The sequence below is a fragment of the Pleuronectes platessa genome, chromosome 17, assembly GCF_947347685.1.
Source record: "Pleuronectes platessa chromosome 17, fPlePla1.1, whole genome shotgun sequence".
Taxonomy (NCBI): domain Eukaryota; kingdom Metazoa; phylum Chordata; class Actinopteri; order Pleuronectiformes; family Pleuronectidae; genus Pleuronectes; species Pleuronectes platessa.
This window is the reverse complement of record NC_070642.1, coordinates 11,048,020-11,073,872: the sequence shown is the minus strand read 5'-3', so window position 1 is coordinate 11,073,872 and position 25,853 is coordinate 11,048,020. Positions and strand designations below refer to the sequence as shown.

At 42.1% G+C, this 25,853-nt stretch overlaps 1 long non-coding RNA gene across 1 annotated transcript; it reads right to left on the bottom strand.

The window, feature by feature from the left end:
- Window positions 1-1,902: 1,902 nt before the first annotated feature.
- LOC128460163 (uncharacterized) lies at window positions 1,903-4,179 on the bottom strand. Its single transcript, XR_008342182.1, has 2 exons — window positions 3,892-4,179; window positions 1,903-2,067 (listed from the first exon to the last, which is right to left on the bottom strand). It is a non-coding gene; the product is annotated as an uncharacterized LOC128460163 (long non-coding RNA).
- Window positions 4,180-25,853: the final 21,674 nt, after the last annotated feature.

Sequence of the window (25,853 nt, the reverse complement as noted above, 5' to 3'; positions counted from 1 at the left end):
AAATGACAATTCAAAAGAATATGTAGTGTTGTGGATGTAACCTTAAAAAATGTGAAGGAAACCGTGACCTTTACTGATTTTATACTCAGAAAGGCTCCCTAACTATTAGACCTGGATGAACAGGTATAGAGAATGTAGTCCACACAACTTGTCAAATCACTGATAAATATCTATAAATCTAAATCAAATTTGAATTGCTCCGATAGTATCTCTGAGCATCACTTGTTTGTGAATAGTCTTTGTGTTATGTAATTCAATAAAGTGATTTATTAGATTAAAGCCAAACGTACCTCATGTTCCATTTCTGCAGTGTACAGTGCATGCATAACTGTTATGAATGCAATAAATATCCTCGGGTTCAACCGGGTCAGCACAGAGAAAACTACTTATTTCACACATCCATGTTTTTCAGTGACTGTGAGAAAAGGAGCCGATCTGACGGGAGCCCTGGAGGTGTGTGAGTGGATCGGGGCGGTGCTCTGTTCTCACATGAACTCACTGATTCAAGCAACGCTCAGGAGGACACCAGGCTTATTGACAAAGGAGCCCTGTGTCCTTCGGGAGAAGTGCGTGAGGCCACAACCTTTTGTTTCCTTTGGGGCAGACCCAAACCCCTGTTTGAAGCAGACCTCCACTCGACGTCGAAATCAATGTCTGGACCCAATTAATTACAGAACATATTGGATCCTCGGCAAACGCTTCCTTGTGTGATGCTTGATTGTACGTTGTTGGCAGCATGAGTTCAGCCTCTTGTTGGGCCATTATGTGGCTGTACATTCCCATGACATATACCGAGCCACCACATAGGGTTCAGAAGTTCAGGCTTTCATTCATCCTCCATTTTTTTTATATGTTGACCCGATGCAATGCACAACTCTGATTCACAATCACAGCACAACTGTGCTCCCAAGTTTTATGACTAAAACGGAGCAGGGAGAATACAAATATAGTTTGGCCTGCCCCTTATATACAAGAAACATGAATACAAATACACTCTAATTACCAGTTACTTACCAGTCAGAACTTACTGTAACATGAGTGGAAAGAAGAATGAAAAGCCTCACATAAGAAAACCACACACCTGACATATTAATATAAAAAATATATTTATACAACTCTTTAATCATTCTTTCGCTAATCTGCTTTAATGTACTCTATGATGCTTAAATTAAAACATTTCTTCCGTGGTCCTCAGACTGGAAACTGAACTGCTTTTAGCTCAATATATAACTTATAAAGTCTGTAATTCAACTTTCCATTGTCATCTGCAAACCACAAAAACTGAAATATCTCTAACACTGGATGTGCAATAAGGCTACTGGACATATGACATTCTGAGCTATGTGGCTTTTTAGCTACTTCTGAAGGAATTAACAGTTGTAACGTTACAGAGGAGACCCAAACTTATTATGCTTTGAGATCAGTTCAGTCAATGTTAAAACTCAACTTCATGAAGTTCTTACATAGTGTTTTATACTTGATCCAACTTTTGCTTTCAAAACCCATCCACATGCACACACACACAAACAAACAAACACATCCACACACACAGACGGGAGTTCTCATGGCCCATCACTGAACTGGACATATGGCGGATGTACGTTGGCAAGGTTAATGGGTTACATTCCTCCGGAGACCGTTTTCATTTTCTTTTAATGGCGGCCTGATTATAATCAGACCTCTGCTCTTTTGTGTGTCTTTGTTGTGTCCTAGTGGACCCACTCACAAAGTGAAGGCGGAAAATGAAATTACAGGCAAATGGAGTGGAGCTGAACTCTGCAGTGATTTAGAGTGTTATCACATCTAATGAAGCTCTCCTCCTCCTGCCCTGGTGCCACAGATATGTATGGATATTAAAATGACAAACAAAACACCAGAAAAGAATAAAATATGGGACCTTCAAAAAGTTCTATCACCCCAGAAAATGGTAGCTGTTTATTTGTTGAGATAAGAGAAGTATTTTTGCAGCCGTCATCCTTGCAGCAGCGACACCAAAACAGGAGAAATGGACGCCCCCCCCCGCCGCTCCAAGAGTCTGCATTATTCTGGGGAGCGCTCGAAGAACAGCTGCGGAAAAATAAACACATTAAAATTCAATTGCTGTCTCGTCCAGTTTGGTCTTTCCCTGGAGCACGCCAGCAGTGGATAAGTGACACTGTTGACAGAGCTGCATCATATTTGTGACTCAGCAAGAGATGTATCAATGATTCAGTAACCGGTTTGCCCTGGTGGAAATGGGTCCTCCTCTCTCTCACCTGACTAGAGAAACGAAACGTTGGAAGTTTACCTGAGGTCGACGCTGAGGTGAAGCAGAAAATGAAGCAAATGGCAAATGTTGCAGGTTAACAGTTTTTAATTGCAACGGCCTCAAGTGCTCACATATGAATTTCAGTCAGACAACTCACGTTCAAACGTTTGATGCAACAACAGAACAGGTTTAGCGTTTGGCGCCTATAGGCTCCGACTAAATCACTCCCCCCGATAGAATTGCACAGATGTGGTGGGAGCGATATGCAAAAACTTGTAACCCCCCGTTGGAGCCGGGTTGGTGGAGGGGCTGAAGCAACTGGTGGCAGTACTGCAGCAGGTGTGCGAGCAAAGGGGGTGATGGGAAATTTCTCTCTGCTTAGATAGGTCTCCTAATAAGGTGGGTGTTTTACGAGTATATCTCCACATTTATGATACTATACAATAGTATGGTTAAAAAAGGCAAATATAAATATAAAATATCACAATTTAATGGAGTAAATTCAACTAAATTGGCTGAATGAACTGTGAATAGAATTATAATTATTCAAAAACTTGAGGCTTGATATTGACTGAAAACTTGTGTTTGGGTGTGTGCTATAGACGGTTGTGGAGACTGAGGTACGTCACATGATGCATGTCACGTGATTGGAGCAGCACAGCTCGAGGCGGCGGCCTGACCTAGCTGGCAGGGTTCGCTTCACTTGTGTCATATGAACCTGTTTTGCCACAACCCGTCATGATCCAGTGCTGTAAGAGCAACATCTCAGCAGATCTTTCTTCCATCAGCGGTGACTCAGAGTCTGAACTCTTTGCCCCTGTGACATTTTAAAGGAAACCTCCCAGACAATGATTTAGCGAATCTAATCCATGGAATCTGATATGTATAGTGACTCTAATGTTCTGAGCTATTTACGTTAACAGATTGTTTTTTTTAGAAATGACGTGAGCGATACCTCCTGTTTGTCTGTGTGTCTGCACCATTACCTCGGATGCATAGAGCTTAATTGTAAGGCACAGTATTCAGCCTAGCTTTATTTAACAGTGTTTGAAAAGTACGGGAAGAAAAAGGCACAATTAATTTCTGTGTCTCACCCACATTGTTATTTCTGGCCACACCAGAACACACAAGACACTGTTACACGTCTTTACATTTTCATCATCAAGAGTAGATAATACTAATGAAAGGGAAACTGTAGAGAATATGTGTCATATATATGTAATTTTTTGTATTCCTCCTCAACCCCTAAACGAGTGTGCGTGCATAGTTTTACATTTTGGTGTCTGAATTAAAAATGTAATATATTAAGTGTTTGAACAGTCATCTCATCATGCATTATATGTTCAACTCTCCTCAGGTGTATTGCTTCAGCGACCCTCTCATCATATTTTATCAGCAGGAAGGTTTATGTTCCCCGCAGAAATGTTATCTTCACATTTTGTCACTGATATGGTGAGGACCCAAAAGCAGCACAGGCAGACGAAATACCGGTCGGTAATGACCTTTATTGTTCACTGCAGTCTTTAACAGTTCAAACAGTGGCAGGGTGAAAAGTCTTTGCTCACAGTGATCATCTGCGAGATCTGAGCAGGAGCGAGCCTGGTGTCGCTGACTGAAGGTTAAGCCAACAGCTGATGGGTTACCTAGCTGGCAGACAGGTCCAGTGGTGAGCTGTGTAGCCACAGAGCCGAGCAGGAGCGTAACCAGGAGGGAATAGGCGAAACTCGTGGTCGAAGACAGAAGGCTGAGATAATATCCAGGGCAGAGACGAGGCAGGCAGGTCGGGGATCGACAACAGGTGATCAGTCCGGGGAAAGAACGCTGGAAGTCAGGCATAACACAAGACAATCTGGCACTGAAGCAGAGACAGGAGCAGACTTAAATGCAGCCAGGGCTGTTTTAGGTGTGGAGAGTTGGCCTGATGAGGAGGTGTGGCTGACTGGCAGAGTGGAGCAGAGACAGGTGAGTGGAAAAATACCAGCAGACAGGAGATGAGCAGACTGTGACTCATTTAAAGATACTATACAATAGTATGGTAACAAAAAAGGGTTGATGAAGGCAAATATTAAGAATATAAATCCTCACAATTTAATTAGTTAATTCAACTAAATTGGCCGAATGAACTTTGAATAGAAATTATAATCATTCAAAAACTTGAGGCTTGATATTGACTAAAAACGTATTTTTTTTGTGTAAAGTTGCCAAAAACTAATTTATAACTGGAATGATTTATGACTTGAACGACACTTGATATTGATTATTTACAATCCTGCTTAGAGAAGAGGTCATCAGTGTGTCAGTGAATGCAGTGATGTAAGACTCTTTGAGTGATGTAAGATCAAAAACCATCTAAGAATGGAAGGATGGCAGGTGTCTGGCAAATGGAGACAGGTGTACAGCTCTGAGCTTACTGCACTGAGAGCGAGAGGTCAAGGCCGCGTGACAGCTGGAGCAGAAGGAAATGAGACACACGAGTCAGAGGAAGGTGAGCCAGCTGAAAGGAGAAGGACAGTGGGACCAGTGCAACCAGAGAAAGACACAAAGCAAACACTGGAGGAGAAGCTCAGGCAGGAGCAGATAACGAGGATAGCTGAGAGTTTAGTTTGAAACAGGAGAGAGAGAATTAGAAGGAGAAGGAGGGAACCATCAGTTCATCCTCCTAACTCCAAACTCTGTGGTCCTGCTGGTGTAGAGCAAGTGTAACTTTTGGCACCTTCCTTTAGTTCTGGTGTTTTGGATAGTCTAGTTTTAGTCAACGCTAACTCATGTTGTGATTTCAAAATAAAATGTGTCCACGTAAGCGATTTTTGCTCTGTATCATCTCCATCCATAGTAACGCACCTGGTGATCACTTGCGTACACAGGGCATGCACGTGGCAGTGTAAACAAGAAGGCATGCACGTCGCAGATTGCTCAAATAATAGTTGTAAATGTAAAATGCAGAATTCAACAGCATTAAAAAGCTATTAGCAAAGACAACAAGGGACAATAATGTGTGTAATCGATTATCCATGTTGCGTTCTACACTGGAAGCCGATGTCTGTAGCTTTCTTCCGGAAGGGGGTCGTGTGATAGAAGCCTGACGAATCACTGAGGGTTGTGTCGTGACCAAAAAGACCCGATTAGCAAGTAGATGTGAGTGTCCAGGTCATTTCTAAACATCTCAGTCTCTGCCTGTCCAAACTTAAACGCAGTCCTACCTACAGTCTCAAAACTAAAAGAAGAGAATCTAACAAAAAGAGTACAAATAGCTTGATGTGCTGCAAACAAAAACAGTAATGTCCACAGCATTTGTGTGTCATGTCCTGCCTCCTGCTGCTCTCCCGAGTCTCCACCTGAATGCTGCAGACATTTTCTTGTTGTTGTGAATGCATCTTACCCAGAAAATCTCCTACTATGTTCTATATACAGGGGGAACCAATTCTCCCAACATTTTCCAGAGTTAGTCTCGTTATGATTTCCTTCGCTCCACCGCCATCATACACTTTCTGTCCTTAAAGACGAAGCCAGGTCACGGACGCCTGGCACCAGACGAGGCCCATGGTGTTAACATACTTAAGCCTGAAACATGCTTCTGCGACTGCGTCTGCGTCTTTTCACGCCGCTGTGGCGCAAGACTCGTTGTCATTCATGCTTCCCCAACCGTTGCGCGTCTTACAAAGCAATTCCGCGCCAGAACACTAGGCGGAGTAATGCTTTTTGTCGAAGACGACCTGAGAGACGCCTTCTTTGTGGGTGTGGCAATCGTTGTTGACTGTTTATTTACCTTCTACCAGTCGTGTTCTCCATTACAAACACACGGTGAACCATGGTAGAGAGTGTATTCACGATTCCAACCGAACAACAATTGATTGAGATGGAGCTGCTGGACATTGAAGAGCAACTTCTTATAATTTTAACTTTAAAATCCTCCGTTGTTTCTGCCTGTATTATGGGGCATGAAACCGGAAATGCAGCTCCAGAAGGGATGTAGAGCAGACCAATCACAGCCTTGCGGGCTGAGTGAGCTTGCGGAGCTTTGCCGTAAATTTTAGAAAAGTGGGGCGACGCCCGTCAGCACGTAAGAAGGGATACATAAGCACGTAAGGGACCCGGAAGGGCTCTTGCGCTTACGGGCCCGTGAAAAGCATGTTTCAGGCTTTATACGTGTAAAGAGGTCACACAACGAGACATTCCACTTATACAAAGGCTTGACAAAGAAGACTGGCCTCACAACATCGATGTTTGTGTTCTTTGCTTGTCAGGAAACACGCAATAAATGCTCCAGAACTTTCTCTGCTCCACTTCACACTTTCTTCTCTTACCTCTGAGAAAACCAGGTCCAACCGTCACAGCAGTGTCGTTCTTCTTTATGGGGACGTGAGAACAAACGCAGGGGCTTGATTGTCTCATTATGTTTTGGCAAAGCCCAAACAGAAATAGCAGAGCTGATTGACTTTGACTAAATTAATTTGTTTTGGGGCTTAGTCCCACTTGAATTAAGCTCGCTCAATGAACCTTCATCTCACTGGCCTGATTAAAACTATTGCGTTGCTCTATTTGCCCGTTTGTCTTACTGCTGCTTTTGAAGATACAGGGCTTTATATCCTAAATAGCCCTCTGCCAGCACCAGGCCCGCCAAATATTTCCATTAGACCACCAACCCAAGCCTCATTAGGGAAGAAATGCACAGAGCCCATAAATTGCGGAGAACTGGCGCTCTGATAAATTATAGAGCCGTGTTGACACAACACAAAGCGGGATACATAGGAGGAGGGACAACGGAGCAGCATTCACAAGCTTTCTCAAGGATGATTATCCAGTCGTATTCAATAAAAATTTAAAGATTTACCTTGCAGCTTTTCAATTTACAATTCTTTAGTTTGTACTGGCTCAGTGGCTTTAGTTGTACATGGCAGTGCAGGGATGTAGATTCATCCTGAGCAGTTATCATCTCAGTCCTGACCGTTCTTCAACTTGGCACAGCCTTCACTCTAATGGTGTGTGAGTCAGAGAATGTAACGGCAGACAGCGCCATGCTCGACAAAAGCTGAATAATGAATCAGCGAGAGGCGCTAAATGAAACACGTATCAAATCAAAGTTCATTAGGATTCCAGCAGCGCATCTCTGTGCAAGGCGGAATGAGACGATTCTCAACAGCCGAGCTGCACGATAAAAGACGATCTAACGGAGCATTGTATATATTTCTATCATACACAATCACACTGTATTTGCGGGTTGAAACGATCTAGTTAAACGTGCTTGTTTTTAGGCAAAGTTCTTTCTATAAGATCTAACATAGAAATTCTGCATGAATATCAATAGAGAATGCAAACTGAAGGGCTTTGGATAAAACGGGACTAGGTTAGAATATGTAAACTCTAACTTGACACAACTGTGTCTTGGATTTCTTTCATTGTCTCATTTCACCATCAAGGACTAAGTTTTACAGATGATTCGACAAATGATGAAAGAGCTCATGTCATGAATCCATGTTGAGATTTCCAACATTTTGTCTCGTGAACATATTATTCAGTGAGCAAGTTGAAATAGTGAGGATTCATGTTAAGCACTATTTATCTTAGGTCCGACTTTTTAAAGTGGGTGTCACTCACAGGGCCTCTCGGTCAAACGTGATATTCAAAACACTGTCAGGTTTCTTTAAACAACTTGATTATACTGCAATACAGTTTCATCGTGTTTCTTACACAAGGGAACCAAACTAATGTGAGGGATGAGTCACATTTCTTTCACATTTAGTGTGTCTGGATGTCTTGTTTTAATATATTTTTTTAAGATTTCAAAACCTATAAATTCACAATACTTGTGGGGACCAAATTGCTCAAGGTTTAGGGTAGTTGAGATGGTTGAAGCTGAGGTAAGGGCTTGGAGAATGAGTTATGTCATTGAGTGTCCTCACAGTGTGTGTGTATGTGTGTGTATGTGTGTGTGTATGTGTGTGCATGCGTGCGTGTGTTTGTGTGTGTGTGAGGTCATGAAGGACAGCAATAGAAAAACTGGGATTTTGCCAACCATACATCCACTACTAATTAAATCCACAATTAAATTTTAAACTATGACAATGGCTGCGCTGATCGTCTTGGAAGTGGAAACTAAATTTGAATTACTTTAAACACTACTTGAGCAGCTCCAGGTTAGATAGGCCTGTTATACCAATGTGAAGAAACCATCACATTTAGCTGCATTTCTCTGATACGTATATGCCCTTCACATCATTTTGCTTCCAGGGAATCAATATGCAATTGCTCTAAATGAAAATATTAACCTGCATGCATTTTTTGATTAGTTTGCCATAAAGGCCATGACCTAATCCATCCGGATCATTCCATAGATTTGCAAAAGCTGATTAAATAGGAAGTCTATTTGCTGCCAAAACGTCTGTAAAATAAGATTCATGAGTGCCATGCACAGTACAACCAGTGTATATGGCAGATCCCATCATGCCGTCCAGATCTGAGCTAAAACCCTGGAACACAAATATTTGTACAACTTAAGCAGCAAAACTATTTAAATACCCCTTTAATGTAGACATTACCCTGGGATTAGATAGAATTACTGTTAACTGGGTACATTACAATGTGTAATGCTCTGGCTGAACAGTAAGAACAAACCAAAATTAAGGTCAGTGCTTATGACTGTTAAATAATTGGCTCCAGTTTGTAGAAGTTATCAAAGAGACTTGTGGACTTGTGTCAACATGGATTGGATTAAATCTTGTGCCTTGCCTCACTTTAAAGATTGAGCCATTTATTCCAGTTTTCATACTAACTGCAATCGTAAGGTAAAAAACGCTTCTCGCTTTATTTTACTTTGAAAGCTCCAGGGCTGCGTTTTAGTCTCTACAGGCAAAATCGAAGATGTTAGGTCATGATGACGTAGAAGCTCTGATTGAGTTTTTTCGGTCACAACGTAGCCTTTCGCTGATTCGTCAGGTTCCAATCACATGATCCTCTTCCGGCATTAGGTTCAGCTATCTATCAGTTACAAGCGTTGCTGATCCTGTTGTCTGTTTCCATATTGCAACTTGTACAGGTGCACCATAGAGAGCATCCTGACTGGCTGCATCACCGACTGGTATGGCAGCTGCACCGCCCTGAACCGTAAGGCCTTACAGAGGGTGGTGAAGTCTGCCCAGCACATCACCAGGACGGCGCTACCATCCATAGAGGACCTCTACACCCAGCGGTGCAGGAAGAAGAGCAGCCGGATTATTAAAGACCCCTTTCACCCCAGCCATAAACATTTTTGCCTGCTGCCGTCTGGCCGACAGTACCGCAGCATCCGGGCCCGCACCACCAGGCTCAGAGACAGTTTCATCCCTCAGGCCATAAGACTTTTAAACTCCTCTCCGTGACATATTTGCATATTTGCACTATTGTTGTTTTATTTTCTCCTCAGCTGTTTATATATATATATTTAGATAAATATACTTTATTTTCTATTTAAAATTTTGATATTCTATTTTATTCTATTTTATACTATTTCTATTTTATTTTATTTTATAGGTTGTAATTACTTGAGCATTGTTAGAAGAGAGCCTGAGATTCAAGCATTTCACTGCCAGCGACTGCTTAATGTTATTGTTGTGCATTTGACAATAAAAAATCTTGAATCTTGAATCTTGAATCTAAAGGTATATGGATGTAGCCTCAGTCTTGTCATTATTTTCCTGTGCGTGCACTTGTAATTTCCACCATTGTATTGATTTAAAAATGAAATGACTGGCCATTCACACTGTTTTTTCTTTAAAGGACACGTGAGGCTTTTTCAGTTGTTCATTCTTCTGGTGTGTTACAGGTTGTTTGTGTATGTAAAGATTGTGAAGTTAAAAAGCCCGAACTCTGGGGTAAAGGAAGCTCCTCTCATCCACAGAACACACAGCTACTGAAGCTCCTGAACAACTTGTCAGGCATGCAGCCCATGCTGCCGAGGTATGTCATCATCACATGCCCAAAATGTACATAATGCATGGTAAACAGCTAGTCCGGCACGTCCCGTAACAAAGGCAAGATTTCCTACACATGCCAGAAGTGGCTGACCAATCACAACAGAGTGAGCAAGCCGCCCAATGAGAGCAGACTGGGTTTCACGGGAAGGCGGGCCGTAAAGAGTCAGGAGCTAAAACCAAGGGTTTAGACGGAGGCTGACAAGAGGAGGAAAGTATGAGGAAAGTAATGTTTTCTAAAAAATTTGAGCAGGTAAACATGCCATTTTGAAATTATGAACCCGAGCATGATACATCTCAGTTTAATCTGGGTGTTCAAAATATGATCTTGCCATAAAAATAAAACCAAACATCTGTACAGCAGCTAACTCTTGTTTGCATGTTTCAGGGATCCACGGCACATGGTTGATGTTAGGGTGAGATCGTGGTGTGGTTTGTAACAGAAATAACCTCAAGATACAATGTGTGTCCACATTAAATTAAAAGCTCGTTCTCGGCCTATCTTTCACTGAAGTTCTATTGTTGCATAAATCTAACCACGGATGGGACTCCAGATGTAAACAGATGTCTCTAGAGTCAGTCCTGAGCTCCATGCGCCCTCCATCTACCCCGTCCACCTTCTATTGACTCTGGTCATAAACCTGCAGTGTTTCATTCATTCATTCAAAAAGAAATGCTGCTATTGAACATAACCCCTGCTAGCAATTACATTTGCCACAACAGTGTAATGGGAGAACAGTTTCGGTATATGTGAAAACCATTTCAAAGAGACACAATAAACTATTGTGTATGATGTAATTACTTCTAGCTGGCCTCAATAAACGAATAAAAAGGAGAACCTCGGACTGGGACAGTTATGTTTATAGGTAAGCATTTTGAACATGCAATTTGTAACTCTGATACTACTGTGTTGTGTGAACTCCTTTATTTCTTTTATCTTACTTTTATGGCCACCACATTTTATGTAGTTTAGTAAATAGAACAGCTTTTGCTTATGAGACTATGCGTTTAGTTCAAAAAGGAATAACGGTAATGATGTCTGATCTACTGAGGCTTTCATAGCACTTCCATACAAGCCAGTAGCCAGTCAGATTTACCTTTAGCCTCAGAGTACCCTCAGGTTATAATGTTATTGCGATTAAAAGGCCAAAACAACTGATGGTTTGTATTTTTATTGTTTTCATTATAACAACCAGTCTGACAGAGCCAAATATGATGGTTACACAACTGTTCCTGATCTCTCGCTCCCCTTCTCTCCCCCCCCCATCGATTTTAAGTTCTCAGGGATAGTGAAACTGAACTTTTTTTTTCACTTAATGCATGATCGCAACATTCTACAACTACTGCCGGCTGCCAAAACATTCTGGAAGCTGCTCCGCTCACATGAAATTAACATTTTGAAACTGTGCCAATGATCATCCCTCCTCGAAGGCTATTTTTTACAAAAATGAAAAAAGATCGACGGTGTCATTGAGCGTGAGAAGTGTCAAGAATGTCACGCTCAGCATTTTGATTGCTATGTGTGCACCATCTGCTTACTGTTAGTGCACTGCAGGTGGCAACAGTTATCAGCGTAGATACACTTATGCACAAGTGCAGCTCGGGTCACAGTTTCCTGTTCCAATCCGTCTGAGAGAAAACTTACCGGGGCCTGATTACAGGAGCAGGACCCATTATGCAAGTAGACAGCCCAGCTAACGTAACCGAGCCCGACCCAAACCCGATTATGAATTAAAAAAAATGTTGTTCAAGCCCCGGGGTCAGGGGACGGTCATCCACACACTGGTGCTCTCAGAAAAACAAGTGTTAGTACAGAGGAACACAAACTGAGACTGCGTTAATGTCCATGATTCTCAGCTCTACGTTACGCTAACGATCTCACAATGAAATGCATCACGTGTAACAGTGGGGGAAAAAAATTATGCAACACTGCCACTTGTGATGATACATTTTTCTCCCCAACTCTGAACCCTATGAAGAAAACAACTATTACATTGGGATTAGGCATTAGGTAACAATGTGACTGGATTAAGCTGCAAGGAGTCCCAGGCAAAGATTTGTTCTTTGGGCCTCACTCCCCCTCCGTCCTCCTCCCCTCTGTTAAAATATGACCTTCACGTCAGTTGACTGTCGGTGATTTAATGGTCACTGTTTTCAAACAAGAACATTACATTTTCCAAGTCAGGTTTGACCTCGTAGGGACCTCTCCAGGCCAATATTGACTCTGGTCTTATCTCATTCTTTGTCGGGGGCCTTTTTCTGTTACCGATCAGACAGAGAGGACCAGAACGCTGGCACACAAAGCCCCGGGCCGAGCAGATACTTTAATGAGGAACGAAAGTGAGCAGCAGAGAAAGCACACACGGAGCAAGGGAACAAAAGCTCAGGAGCTTAGAGAGCAAACTAAACACTGTTATAGAAACTGACGAAGGCCCAGTGACAATTGATAGGTATCTGAAGAGGGGTAATGATGAATGAGGAGCAGATGAGGAGAGATCAGGTGACCCCACATCTTATTGGAGAAATGGAAACTGGTGAGTGGAGGGAGCAATTGAGGGGGGAAAAGGCAGGAAGTAAAACTTGAATACAAAAAATTGGGGAAACAATTTTCAAAACAGGAAATAACACAAAATCCAGGATGCGCAATTCTGTCAGGGCGCTTTCACCAGAACACTTTGTACTGGTTCGCTTTGGGGGGAGGGCCAGTGTTTTTACAGGGCGGGACTCGCATGCACTAACATGCCAGACTGGCTGGAAGCTCAGGAAACCCTTTTATCTCTTTGTGGAAAAGTTTGTTGTTTGTTGTCATACATTTAAAATCATGTATATGACCTTCAATGATTCAAAACATGATTTACTCCTATAGTATTATTAAAGACGAGGTTTAAAGGTTAAAGCTTCAAATCATTTCTGCCTCTTTCTATCTTTCTCGCTGTTTTTTTTTTTGGGGGGGGGGGGGGGGGAGGGGTCTGTTTCTTAGGAGGATTAGACTGAAACTTCTTAACTGGATGTCTAAGAAACTTGTGTTATGACACTCATTACGTTTTCAGGAATTTTTCTCCACTATCTTTAACATTGCAATCTTACAATATTTTCATTGAGAATAATTCTTGAATCTAGATGGAGCATGTTATGGGGACTGTTATCCATGAGTGAGAACAATTTGGTGCAGATCTAATTAATAAAACAATTCTGGTGAAATATGGTTTCATAAGGGAATAGCCTGGCCTTAGTGGAGGTATTTCTGGTTTATAAATGTGTTGTCTTCATGCACAACTTTTTGCGAAGAACTCCCATTGACCCCCTAAAAACCCGTTGCGTCAGACGTCCCAGTTTTGTGTGTGTGTGTGTGAGGGGGGGTCGGGGGGTTCAATCGCGACTGTTTGTGTACTCTTCAGGGTCAGTTCAGGTGAATTGATTACCCGCTGTGGTGACACTGCTTGAAAGCCACATCAATAAAGAACATCACCATCAACAAAGGAATTAACGGCGGGGTCGTGTCCCCGCTGTTGGCTCGCACTGTCCCAAAAAAGCTGGGCCAAAAACTGCGGCCTGCGAGGGAGATTTGGGAGAGTGGGGAAAGACCAGTGGCGAGGGGGCAGGGAAGGCAGCGGATGATGGGAAACCACTACAAGAGCAAACATGTTTTTTAAGAGCATGTCCTCATTTCATCTGTAACGGACCATCACATCATTTAATGACTCTCTTGTTTTCGTGGAATTTCGTGGCACGAGCATTCGCAGTAAAATTCTAATCGCCCAAAAGAACACCTTCAGATAAAACAGAGATAGTACACAAATAGGTCAGATGTTGTAAATCCAATATTTTACTATAATAAAGTCGTATATGGGATCCAGTGATTATGAAATACATTTTAGTGAATTTTTTTATTTCAAGGATTCCCCCATGAAGCGGAGCAAGTGGTTTAACCATCTGATGGGCAGACGCCAAGAGGAAGGAGGGAAGGTGAGCTGAGGACAGGATAAGAATGGAAAGGGTAAAAGAGGACAAGACAGAAAAAGAAAGTAAAAGAGGATGTGAGCTGACAAATGAAGGGAGGAGGAGAAGGGAGGTGAGAGAGGATGGGGGACAAGAAAGGACAGGAAACAGAGAGGCATGTTCTCTCCATATCACACGATCTTTCTGGTTACTCACACAGACACACACACACTCACACACACACACACAGGAACGCTAGCACACACACATCAGAGGACTATTACATAATATAAGAGACCGACAGGAGAGCCTAAAACAGGCTTGTACAAATTGAGATATCACTTCACTGTGCTTGAATTGACTTTTTTCTCTTCCTGGCTCGGAGCCTGACCCTTGTGACAAACGACACAATTACTACCCTTTGGATACTGTTGCGTTCCAGCCGCGTGGAGATTTATTACACACAGTGGGAGTAAGCGGTTGTAGTCAGGCGGCGAAGGAGGAGGAGGAGGAGGAGGAGGAGGATGGGTCAGTCAGTGTGGGCTCGAGCTGGGGGGATTCATAAAGTTCAAACAAGGTGACGAGATCTACTCTCGGGCAGATGGAGCGACTCGAGGTCAAGCGGCGGTACGGAGCAAGCACACGTCTCACACCCTGACAACCGGGACAGTCTGCACTCATAAACAATCCCGGCAGAAAGAAAATTCCGGGACACAGGGTGTCGTAATGTGCGTATACATATGACTCATCAGCCGTTTCTTTTCATAACACCTTCTGCTGGAAAAGGCTCAATATCTGACGTTGAGCATTTCTAAAGAAGTTGATAATTTTCAGCTTAATGCAACGGTTATTACATAATGTGCAGCTCAGTGAGGAAAGAGATCTTTGCCAAGCCAAGATCTTGTTGTCTCAAAAGGAGCATTAATTAATCGTGGAAAGATTATGACAGGCTAGGATTTATCTTCAGAACTCTGACGATATATGAACCTCACACATATGCCAGAAATATGAACAAATAAAATACAAGATGTGTATTCTGTAACTATGCTTTGTTATTTACAGTATATACTTAGAAGACACTCTCCTAGTACTTCTTCAATCGTCAAGGATCCCTGCTGACAAGCTTGTCCGCTGCTCCCAACATCTCCATAGAACAACATGTCGAACAAGCTACTGATGCGGCACCCTTTACTGGGAATGTCTGTTTGTCTGTTAATGTTCAAAAACAACAGTTAACATGAGAACAGTGTGTAAAACACCCCTAAGAGATTAGGGCGTGTCAAAGGTTAGGTCTAATTGGTTCCAACCTGCTCACTTCACTCGCTGCACCCTCCCCTCTCATCACCTCTAACTCCGTAAATGAACCCGCGCTGTATATTTTCCCTCCCTGTATGAGCTTGACATGAGCTTGATTGCATTTTGCCTGCGCTGCATGTTGGGACTGTGCCCTGTATGTTCCGCATGCTGATAAGATTCCTTATTACCCAGAGGCGTATCTGGTGACTGCTGATGAACGAGGTTGCGAGAGGTGAAGATGGGATAGGCCAAGGTTATGAGCATAAAACAGGCTTTGATAGGTAAATGAATGCTGTTGCACGACAATTATACACAAGATTAGCATATAAATGTAATCTTTGTTTAATTTGCAATAATTCTTTCGTGTTGAAAGTTGTTGGACCAACTTTGAAAAAGCACATCAATTGTAAACCTAGGGTTGCTAACCCTGGAAGAGCTAGCAAGAACGGGCTACACTTTAAAAAAAATTATTTAAACATCCTGATACATCCATCTCCCATTCTCATTGGCCGGCTCTCCAAAGCCATGTCCCCAGAACACATGAACGCTTACCGACCACTGCTGGAAGACTGCTTTCCTGTGACTCCCTCGCTAACTTCTGCACTCATCTCTGCTCAGATGATATTTGTCTCCCTGAAGACTCCTGGGTGTGTTTGAAAGATTGGTCGGGTTTATCGCAGTCCGTTGACGGCCACAGACGTCTTTATTTATTGATGGCTATCTAGACATGGAGAGGATTTCAAATGTTTCCAAAACAAATAACCAACCCTACAGTTAATTAACTGAGGATATAATCAGCAGACTAATCAATAAAGAAATGTTAATTGGATGCATCCTGATACCGAGCTCCGCCTCCACAGACATATGAGGGCCCCAGACACCGGCTTGTTTACTTTAATTATTGATGGAAATATGTTTGTTTTACTTAAAGTTATAAAGTTTTATTAACATCGTTTTGAGTTAGTTAAATTTAAACAGTGTGTTTGAACATTATGAAAATGCTGTTTATTGTTTATAGTGTCGGTGTCTTTGTCGCTCTGTTCCTTCCAAGGAAAGTATCAGTAGTAAATGTTAAGACATAAAAGGTGTATATATGTGTTTTTTATGTGATTTCAATTTTTGATTGACACATCTAGACACAGATTCTTATCAGTAATCTTTAGAAAGTTAAAACTTCTTTTTTTTCCGCCTCAGGTGGGAAAAATACATCAGAGGCATTGTCAAGCCACAACTACTCTTTAAAAATCCTTGACATCTGACAAAAAGCCAACATGTCTGATCCCGACACATTTCACATCACATGCCTCAGAGCTCCTGTGATGCTACGCCTGACTCAAACATGGATTGGGAAACTGGCAGGGAGCATTTCCAGGCACCCTCTGAGACGCCGTGTTTTGCGATGGCTCGGTGGACTCAGCTGACGTGCTGTACAGATAGCGAGGGGAAGTGCTTCGGATGACTTTGACTTGGTGACTGATAAAGGTTTTGCGTCACACACACATCAACAGACACAACGTGTACTCCCGGAGGTTGTTGGAACATGAGAGGGATGTTCTGCAGGGACACAAACACAAACACCTCACACACGCACACTGAGCTCAGAAGGGAAATACTGAGCGGAACCATTTGACCATTCATACACAGCGATGAATCAACACAAATTGCAACACACACACAAAAACACGTGCACAAATGTTATGTTTCACATGCGTCTTGTGAAACAGTTTAATGTCTGACAGGTTGGCAGCATTTCAAAAAGAAATCCAGGAAACTAGGGAACATACTGCTTTCATCCTGCCCTTGATATAAACTCACCTCACATGAACCAGCCATTACCTCATCCACTAAACCACATTTGTCTGATTTTAAACTGTATTTACTTTAATCTCACATGAAGGAAAGGATGAATGAACATAAATAAACAATGGAATTGTGCATCAACAGCTCTGATTAAAATAAGAAAAGACAATCCGTGTTATTCACAGCACTCTGCAGTGACCCTGTGACCCTTTGTCCAAGCTGGGTTTTGCATTTCTAGAGGCTTGTACTTTTTAGCAGCAGAGTTGAGAGAAGGTAATGTTAGTTCACCATTTCGCCCCAGACTGAAATATTTATTCAGAGTCAATGGTTCTCCTGAACCATTGATTCTTTTGTCCCTCTCTCTCTCTCAAAATAAGATGTCATATGATTTAGCACTTATCCGTGAAGATTCTCACTCCTCCAGTTCTTGGTATTCAGGAGTAGTGTAGATAGGGAACTGGACAAGCGAGTGTAGTTGATGTTCCCTTTAGAGGAACTTGAGCAGTTATGTGTTACTTCATGCTCCTACAACCTGGCAACACTTTTGTCAGGTGGAACGTGCCACTCGGTGAACAGTTATGTTCAAAAGTTTTCTCCTTGAGCGACTGTGGCTTGGACAGCATCTCATTTTGAACATCGCTTTGGACACAAGTGACTGGTGGGTCACAGACAGGATGTAAAGATCGAGATCGGTTTTCCCTCTTCCTGTTTTGCTAAAATGAAGCCTAAAAATCTGCCGTCATTTGGAGCCAGGGTTTACGCAGTAGTGATCTTGGTGTACTTTTAAATTTGAGCTTCTTTCACTAACATAGAGGAGGCAAGGTTTATGACCTATACTGCAGCCAGCCACCAGGACGCACTCAGAATGATTTGGCTTGACTACAAAAAATATTCTTGTCAAATTTTCAGTACAAATGCTTAAAGGGGACATATTATGCCCATTTTACCGCAAGTTGAGGTCCTTTTTACCCTGTCTAAAACAGCCCTCCTTAGATTGACCTGTTTTGAGTGCTCCGCCCCCCCCTCTCACCGCCCCGCCACCCGTCTCATCAACAACAACCCCCCCTCTCACCGGCCCTGTCGCCCCTTCAGCTGTTTTCTATTTATACCTGCTGCTTCAACCGGGGCGACACACACACACAGAAGCTAGCGTTAGCTCGCTGCTGCTACCCGTAAACAAACACCGACACATTCCCGGAACAAACGCCGACACGTCCACCAGAAGCGAGCCGCTGACATGGAGCCACCAGCCCGAGGACATCACCCAGCGAGCCCGAGCACCGTGACTGGAACGCCCCGAGGGGGGCGGGGGCCTATGCCATGTTGACTGACTGTGACGTCAATTCTGGTCGTAATCCCATTCGACGCACTCTAGCGTATAGTTTCTGACATAGAGGAACCACAATAAATCGCAGGAGTTGTTTCTTTCCAGAGTTTTTGGGACGGTAGGAATGCAAGATACCCAAATTAATGTGTAGAAGCACTACAAAAGTGGAATTTTTATAGTCGCCTTTGTAAATTACTTTTACAGGGTATTTGACAGATGACAGAAAAACGCATTAAGCAGCATTACAACAGAGCGGGAGAAATATAACACAAAAACAGTCAAACAAAAGAAACACAAACTAAATGTACAGGAGAGTCCTTCTTACAATCGAAACTTTTGTGTAAACAAGCTTGTAGATACAGTGTATATATAGATATAGTCATGTCCTTACCTCCGTTCACCAAGTTTAGGAAGAAGAGAAAAAAAGGAGAAAATGTAAATTAGTGTAGATATATGTCATCCTGGGATTCTGGGTTAACCCACTTGAATAGCAAAAGGAAAAAATAGTACCGAAATCTGTTCAAAGACAGTCTAAATGTGCAGATTTCATTCATCTTTATTCTCATTCATCGTCTATGAGTTGTAACGATCTGACAGTTTAGATTTTGTGAAGTGTTTTCTGTAAAACTGTTAGATCTCTGTTTTGTGTTTTAAGTTGTTTTTCATGTGTGCACTCGGTTTCTGTTTCCTGTTTTATTTTGTAATCTGTGTTCTTTGTGGGTTGTTTCTGTCTTCACTTCCTGTCTTGGTGATTGTCTGTCTAACTCCTCATGTGTTGCACCTGTGGCCAATTACCCCTGCCTTCCCTGTGTATATAAGCCTCTGTCTTTCCCTTTGTCCTTGTCGGATTATTTGTTCATCTACCCTCTGTCGTCCATGTTGCTGTTCTGTGTTCCTGTCCTGCCTTGTCCTGATCCCCTGAGCCTCTTCACTTTGAACCCCTCTCGTAAGCTTCCTTGTGTTTTTGTTTAGTTAGAGTTTAGTTTAGTTATTTTTACATTAAATACGCTTTTTGTTAAACATCTCTGCATCTGGGTCCATCTCCTTCCACAAAGCGTGACATGAGTGGGATGAGCTGACGACATAAAATCACTTGAGCCGTGAAAGACGTTTGTGGCATGAGACCTTGTGAATGTGTCAGAAATAGGTTATAACCTGCAGGGGGGTGGGGGAATGGTTTTAAACCTTATTTTGGGGCAAAGTCATCAAACTTTTACAGTACTTTTTCTTAAGTTTGACATGTTAATAAGTGATGTATTGCATTTATTTGTCTTTCTATTCATCAAGATGGGGGGCCTGGTCTTCTTGGCCCTAAATAAAAGCCTGGTGCTGCACCAACTGTTCCATCTCCATAGTTTCCAGTGGGGACAGGAAGCCCAAGGGCTTTCACGACCTTGGCCTCTTATTTTCCGAGAACTTTGCTTCCAGACCTGACCCCTTGCACTTAAGGTTGCCAACCCCTAATCCTGGCGGCATTACGTATTTACAGTGTAGCAGCATGCGGGATGGCAGGATTGTCAGGGCTATTTCTGTCGCCTTGATCAGGCTTACAGTTGTGGACCGTTTTTCATTAAACTCAATGGTATGTTTACCGTAATCCAATCTGTTTAAATTACCTGCGGAAGGATTTAACATAAGAATTCCACCTGCAATGATCTGGACGAGCGCCTTTCTCTCATTTCCACGCTTGTGCTTAGTAAGTTCTACCTGGAAGAGTTTGTGTCATGCTCTGAGACTTAAACTGAGTGACACACCCACTCCCAATATCTATTTATATTGGCCTAGTTTGTGATTAGATACGGTGTATTTTTTCCTGGCTTTGTTTTGTTGTTGTAAAGCTGCGTGCGCTCATCCATATTTTTTTCCTGTATTGATAGTCCACTTGTGTCCCAGTTGTGTTTTTTTTTTTTTCAGGTTGAGGTTACATATCAATAAGTCAACATTGTAGAGACAGGTCTGATTCATAAACCAACACATGGCTCATATCCTGATAGGATGATTATTTAAAGACTATCAATTATCAGCCAAATTAATATTAGAATATAGTACATGTAAAGAATGGTCTCTTATTATTTAATTCAAACCTAATATATAAATGCAAAAAAAATCAGTTTTATTTTCATAATTTTTGCATGTTTTACTTATTTTTGCTTTTACTCTTTTCTCATCAGTTACTGATTTTGTTTGCCTATATTTTGTTTTATTTGCACTTTTAGTACAAGTTTCCCCCGAAGAACTTTCCCTTCTGGTGAGACGTGCTGCAACAAGTCAACAGATCAATCTGGATTCATGACGTTTGAACCCTGAAACTCAGACAGATGTTATAGTTCAAGCATGTAAACAGTGTGCACAGAATATCTGTTGCATGATAAAAAGAAGAGCCCTGCCCTGTAATTACACAGGAAACAACCCTCAGTCAGGTAGAGGCTTGGTCCCAGCAGAGAATCACCTTGTCCGGCACTTCTCTGTGAATATTTACCAGTGGCGGTGTTGTTGCTCCAGGAACGCACAGGAATGTGTCCTCAATTTTTTTCCCCTTACACTTTACTTTCTACTTTCATCTTGATGGCATCTTTCTACTAATTTAATCTGCAGAGCTGTTCTCTCATATCCATAAGCTAATGTAACACCAGTGTTATGTAAAACCATTCACTAGGCTGAATAAACTAATCTGTGCTCGAAAAATTGTCCTGTGGTTTTATTTTTATCAATGCTCAGTGTGTGTGTGTTTGTACTTATGCATCTCTGAGGCCCATTTTCATGCACTTCACAGTACAGTTTTGAATATGTAACACTTTTTCTATCATATTTCTCTTATATGATGTTGGCACAAATTGTGGGGTTAAGTATCTTGCCCAATTACACTTTGGTGTAGTTGGGCCTCATGGTTAATGGACGAGCCACTCAAACTCCTGAGCCACAGCTGCCCAAACCTATTAACGCGTTATGTCACTGGGTGTCCTCACAGTCCTAGATGTGTGTGTGTTTGCAGCCCTCGTGCTCCTGAGCTCAACACACACTGGAAACGGATGAACTACGTCACAGTAGCTGGCAGCGTGTTTGGAACTTTTTGGATAGTGTGACTCATGTCGTTCCACCTACGCGCCTCCTTTCATTTCATCCTGCCCACATCCCGTCACTTTTTTTTTACGTCACCCATCCAATTCACCCCCCCCCAGAGCTTGGCCTTGTACCCTGTCATTGTTCCTCTGAGACACCCTGGCCTAGTATGACCCTGGTGCTGCTGTGCCAGTCTCCTTGCCCCCTCCCTCTTTCCTGCAGCTTCTCCCGAGCGTAAGAGCCAGTGCCTGCTGCTAGATTTAAAAAAAGGCTCCCTTCCGAGTGATTCCTCCTGTTTAACACATTCTCACCAATGTTCAAAGCACAAACCCAGAGTGATGGTTAAAAGGAAACAACGATGGAGAATAACGGAGTGGGAATACATTTTTGGAGTCTTCCATCATAGAACACATGTCAGTAATGTATTCCTTAAAGCACTGATGAGTAATTCTTTAACCCTTCCCGCTGTGGAGCAGCTTCTAAATACTGTGTTATCCCCAGCAACTACTCTTTGAAATGTGATAATTTGTGTTGTATCGTGTGTGAAAACACACGGCCATCTGCTTTCACACAAGCACCCTGAACATATCTGCACATCCCCCCCGGAGGAGCCGTATGTGAGAAAGCAAATGACCGAATCATTTGGAACGGACATTCAGCAGACTTCATTGAAGTCTGATAGTCCAATTGAGCAGAGGTGTAAATAATTGTCCTTGGAAATGTACCATGTGGACCACGACCGAGACGTTGGTATCCAGCCTCCTTTAAACTCTAGCCAGTTCTCACCAAATGCACCAAAACGAGTATTTCCAGTCTGCGAGGACGCTTGAGGCACGGACAATCTTATATTCTCTGCTACAGGTGTGGGAGGGCAACTCTGGATATCGTCAGCTCATACTGCCAGACTGATATATATGTATATTTCTCTGTCAATGCTAAACATATATAACACTGTTTGTTGTAACGTTGTCTTTTTTCCATGAATTTAGACATTTATTTCCAAAAGATGTGAGTAATTGTTTTGAGTAAGTTTATCTGAAATATCACTACATTATCATTTCCAAAAGACCACATATTTTTGTATGAAAGCCTTAATCTTTATTGTTAGCAAGCTTTTTGTGAGGTTTGTAACAAAGCAAACTGCTAGAAAATCCTGAGAATTCACAGTTAACATTATAATTGTGGATAGACCTCTTGTCTCACCTGTGCATTAGAAGAAGGAGCTGCAGCTTCATACTTTTGATGCGATGTGTCATGCTGTTAGTTTCCAGAGCCGAGGATATTAACCATATAAACAAAACAAAATACAAAAACAAATGAATTCATACATCCTCCTCATTGAAAGTGAATCGATAACAGGTGAATGTGTTGCAATAATGAACTGGAAAGCAAGTTTAGATCGTAAACAACCTTGATGGATTAGAGAGCACTTTCTGTAACACTCCCCATCTGAGGGGGTTCGATGCTCGATGCTCTTTCATCCTCAGAAAGATGAATTTTAAAACTTTATTACATAAAACAGAGCGGAGAGCATATCTCCATAGTAACAGCAGTATAAACAGCCTCCGGCTCGGTGTTGTGCTAAGTGAGGCTGCTCAGGATTCTGCACTCATCCTCTGGTTTCATAAAGGCAGTGAACATCTGAAGATGCTGCAGCCTGTCAGGGATGCCCCCTCGAGAAAAACAGAAACAGGGTGATCACAAGAAAAGCAGGCGAAAGTTCAGCTAAAGATTTTACGATGAAAAGTATTGAAAACCTGACAAGTAGAAACTGATTTATATAATAATGGAGTGTGATAAGCGACGCACCTTTTGCTTTAGCCCAATATATGTGTCAATGTAGGTACGATTCCTTGAAGCACAGCCATTGGAGAAAATACAGCCAAGATAACTATGTGGAGATTTTGGATTCTCTCTCTCTCTCTCTCTCTCTCTCTCTCTTTCTCTTTATATATATATAATGTGTATATACTTTTTGTCTGCACTGCAGAAGAAAGTGAGCCCAGGAAGTTTTCTTCCTGTTTCTTGCAGAACAGAAAAAGGAATAGGAAAAGAAAAGGTCACACTATAACAGATTATTACAGTAAATGATGTATTAAAGTATGTGTATCAACTTTGACACATATACTCAATCAGTCCAAAGATTATACATGGTATGAATAGATAGAAGATAAATGCTGTTTAGGAAAACTGTCCTCATATGGTAATTTTGTCACTTTAAGCAGCTGCATTTTAGGGCACTTTCTACCTAGTTTGGTCCATTGACTTTTCAGTTTGATAACTGGTGTGAAAGGTGTCTCGGAAATGTATATGGATAATCTGAGCCAGGGCATGATTGAACGACAAGGATGTGCATTTTGCTGGTAGCTACAAAGTAATGACATTACAGTGGCAGTGGAAACAACAAAGTCAACTAACTGGTTCATTCCGTTTCTCAATCCAAATGAAAATAATATGTTTAATGGAAAAGTTAGCAAATACAACTGCTGATGTCAGACACACGCCCGACGACATATGTGTGTCATACAAATGTCTACAGGGAGTTTCCCTAAGTTAAAATGTAGACCAAAACTAACCAGATCAAATGTAAACAATGTAACAAAGACATGAATCTTGGTTCTCATCATGGCTTGATCTATCAGTTGTGAAAACGCTTTACATTATCACAGTTTCATATCTCATCATGTCAGTGACACAATGTTACTTCACCTTACTGATGTGACTCATGTGCAATTTACATTCTTATACCCTGGGAAAAGTTTCACAGCCTCTCTATCCCCCAGGCCAACATATACTCCAGCACAGCAGTGTTTATACAGCATTCAGTGACGTTTGCCCTTGACAGTTTATGCATGTGAGGAAGTGCCTGGAGGCAGGAACTTGTAGTTCTGATAGCTCAGGGGAAAATGTTGTTTGTGAAGCAAGTTAGTCTGACCTGTGGTACTTACCTCAGAGAAAGAGCTGGAGGAGGTTATCTGAGGAGTCGGAGATCTCGTGCACTATAGGAACAGAAGCTGTCTTTTTATTGTTCCACTTTACGATGACTATAAAAAAAGAGATTTACATTTGCACGAACAAGCAAAAGTTTAGTAGCATCACACCTGGAATCACAGTGGAGTTCCTTCCAGCTGCCTTTGTAAAGACATGAACGTATCGAAAATGGAAACTGACCCTTGTAAGTGTTACCTGCTGCCAACCACTTCACATAATAAAATTTAGTAAATTCAATTTAGCTTTATCAGTGTAGCCCGCTGAGGGGCTGCATGGTTTTCTCATGGTGAATATCAGGTATCGGGGAGGCAAACCCGAGACGTAGAACTGATCTTGAAATGTGTTAATTGTGTAATTCAGTCAGCTATGTCCATGTGTGTTTCTCAAGTGTTGCTGAGTATAAGAGAGGGTGGTTTTCAGCCATCTCCATTTTAATCAGGACATATTTCCCTCATTTCTTCCGTTTCCATTCACTGACTGGTCATTTGTATTTGTTGTATTTTTTTCCTCATCTTGGCAAACATTTGCTGCATGTTTGAAAAAAAGTCAAACAAAGTTTGATTCATTCCACAGCCACTTTGTTTCAGTCCATCCTCTTGGAGTGTCCACACACAAGCTCCCTGAGGCGGAGCCAGAACCAGATCCCGGGCTGAAGGGTGAGGTGGAGCAGTAAACTCATCTCCCCAAAGCTTGTGCTCATGTCAGCCACTGAGGGATATTCTGCATCTTCCTGTTGAGGGGAGAGAGGCAGGATATTTGTGGAATTTATAAATAAAAGTGATGGCGACTTGATGGTTTTCGACATAACAGTAACGCACAAATCCGACAGCTGTATAATGGTAAATCCAGGTGACCACTTGAAATCAAGGCAAATTGTTTTCTCCAAACTAAAAAAAAGATAGACGACATACGCTCCTCAATTTCAAATCCACCTTGTGTAACTCGGTTCCATTTCCAACCATCTTCATCTTCATCCCCTTTGCTTTCCTCTTTCACCCCCCTGCCTCCCAATCAAGTTCTTACCTTGGTAACCTCCGTCCAGGTCCTGGGCATCTCGGGCTCTGCTTCTCTCTCTGCTCTCATCCTACCTCAACAATGGCACGTACCAGGTAACTTGAAGAGGATCTGTGTCTGACCTTGTCCTCTCACTACTGGATCCCCTCCTCTTCTATCTGTACACCAACTCTCTCGGCTCCGTCTTTTACTCACATGGCTTTTCCTACCACATCTATGCTGATAACACCGA